This window comes from Sorex araneus, chromosome 1 (assembly GCF_027595985.1).
Source record: "Sorex araneus isolate mSorAra2 chromosome 1, mSorAra2.pri, whole genome shotgun sequence".
Classification (NCBI taxonomy): Eukaryota; Metazoa; Chordata; class Mammalia; order Eulipotyphla; family Soricidae; genus Sorex; species Sorex araneus.
The window spans coordinates 238,588,971-238,591,876 of record NC_073302.1 but is presented as its reverse complement, the minus strand read 5'-3'; positions in this window follow the sequence as shown (position 1 = coordinate 238,591,876).

Below are 2,906 nucleotides of genomic sequence, written 5' to 3'. Positions count from 1 at the left end.
CTAATAATTTAGTTAACAGAAACTCAATGATGTAAAAGTTGAAGGTTGGAGGTGGACTTACTTTTCATTGTGTAGAGGAAATCTTCTATAGAGGGAAAATGTTGACATGCTAACAGAAGCAGAGACAACTACTCCAAGACCAAACCATGTAACTATTTTTTTAAAAAAAACTTTTCATTGTTCAGTTCCTTGGATTTTTTTTTTTAAGTCAGCACATAGAACAGTCTTCTGCCACATTGACTAAGTTAATTTTGTCTGCAATGGGCTGCTTTAGAACCAGCCTCTGTTCTACTGCCCATGACTAGGATATGATGAGTATTAAACTACCCTTTATGGGAGAAATTCCTGCTCCTTTATCACTAGAACCCGAGTGTTCCCTGAAGCTTGATACCCTGAAGTGTCTGTATGAAACCAAGCTGCTGCTGCTGCTGCTGCTGCTGCTGCTGCTCCTCCTCCTCCTCCTCCTCCTCCTCCTCGTCATACCCAGAAATCCTCAGGGGTTACTCCTGGCTCTGCACTCTGGAATTACCCCTGGTGGTGCTCAGGGGACCATATGGGATGCTGGGAATTGAACCCGAGTTGGCCGCGTGCAAGGCAAACGCCCTACCCACTGTGCTATTGTTCTAGCCCTGAAATCGAGCTTCTTATGGTGAGTGAATAGACAAGGTTGGCTGGTGTTAAGCCCTGAACTAATCCTGCAAAGCACCGTAGGCATGCTGCCTGCTGCCTCCCAAACCTATTTCTCTCTCAGCTGAACTGAAACCTGCAAGCTGGTGGTTCTAAGCATGGGATGTGTGTTAGGTCTGTTCTCTGGGCCTCTTTTCCACTAAGATGCCCTATATTTGCTCTCCTACCACCAAGCGTGGTGGCCAGTGTTCTGTCTCAGAAGGAAACTTGGAGAAATAGCTGCTCTTAATCCCTGCCAGTTATTTTGTCTTAGATGAAGATCACTGTCCTCTTTCATCCCTTTCTCTGTTTCTCTCCTGGCTTGACCAAGAGTCCTGGGTGGGTTTTAGTAGCAAGAGAGTCCAGCTTCTCACAGGTATTATGAGAAGGATGTAGGCTCATTCTCTAACAAGTGGGCAAGGTGAAAATTTCTGCTCTTCTTAGACATTAAGGTAGAAGTGTCTAATGTAAAGAAAACATGGCAGAAACTCAGAAATAAATCTCTTGGAAGAGAGCAACGTGAGCAACATGCCACAGAGATGCCCCCAGATACTGCACCAGGATGTTTTATCAGGGGCAACTCAGACAGGGGCGGGTAAGTCCCCAACCTGTCCCAACTATCCCTGGCAGCTGAAACCCTCCAGAACTCAATTGCCGCCATGCTCACAGCCAATTTCCACAGGCTCAGATGAGCCTCATCCATGAGTGAACCTGCTGAAAACTTAGGTAGGAAGGACTTGTGAACAAGTTCTTCAGGTTTGCATGGAGATGGGAATGGGTGACCACCCCCCATCTCCCTGTGCTTCCAGTAGCCTGGCAGTAATGCTCAGGAACTGCCTCTGCCACCACATAAACTCATTAATACCCATGATCCAGAGACTCACTAAATCTTTCAGAAGAGAGCAACACAGAGTGACAAGCTAGAGAGATGCCCCCAGACCCCAAAGCCAACATCTAGCTAAAAATATTAAATTAACCTCAGCTGTATCACCATATTTAAAATTTTAGAATTCCTGGACATCTCGTACTCTATACCACCAATGTACCAAGACAAGGGCTTGATGACTCCGGTGCGAAATATAGCAAAGTGTCTTGGATCAGTTTTCAGACCATTGACCTCTGCCAGCAGCCCACCATTAGCTTCTTTGTATCTATGTAAAGAGCCACTCCTGGCTATTCTGGGGACCACCAGGGCTACACTCACAGTGCTCGGGTGCCATGGGTGCTGTGGCTGCACCCTTGCGTTGCTGGACATGTGTGCCATCCCTGGTGTTCTCTCCCAAATCTTCTCTAGCTTTACAATGATGTAAAAAACAATGATAAGTGCAGGTGTCTCCCAGAAAGGGGAGAAAATCGACCCTCCTTATTGATCAATCCTTCCTGTTGGAATGTTTCCTTTAGGGTCCAACTGTCACCACTAGTTTTTTGGTTTAAGAGCCAGACCTAGCATGGCTCAGAGCTGACTCCTGGCTATGTGCTCAAGGATCACTCTTGGTGGGGCTCAAGGGACCATATTGGGTGCTGGAGAATCAAACCAGGGTCGGCTGTGTGCAGGGAAGTGCCTCTCTGCTGTGCCATCAATGTAGCCCCTGTCACCAAATTTGTACTGCTTACCAGAACTCTTCGGTTTGGATTTTGTTCTTTTATGACCATTTTACTTTTCCGTAGAAATAGAGACATCAGCTGCCCCTGAGCTCCGTTCTTAACCATCTGGCCTTGGTTAAGGGGTTGCTCTCTTGGATCTTCCATAGGTAAAGGACTCAGCTCCCCTACCCCCCCAGTATACAACCCCAGAAAATCCAAGGAAAGGAGAACATTCTCAGAACACAGAGCCTTTTGGTGTTCCATTTATTTGTTCATTGGTTTGGGAACCACACCCGTTGATGTTCAGGGGTTACTCTCTCTCTGAGCTCAGGAGTTTTGCATGGTGTGGCTGGGGGACCATATGGGATGCCACAGATCAAACCCGAGCCAGCTGTGTGCAAGGTAAGTGCCCTATACTTTGTCATACTTCTTCAGCCATTGTGTTCCACTTCAAAAAGAAAAGCCCCGTTTGCCATTTCCTTGGGCTTCTCTCCCCAAGCCCTGCTTCTCGGGCTGGTCCCTCTCACTTGGCACTCTGGTGGCTACTTAAAAGAAGAAGGCGGCAGCCTTGTGTCATCACACTGGGGCCTTTGGAAACACTAGTGATGAAAGGCGGTACAGGCTTCACTTCCCCTTTCTGCCGGCTAGAGCCGCAG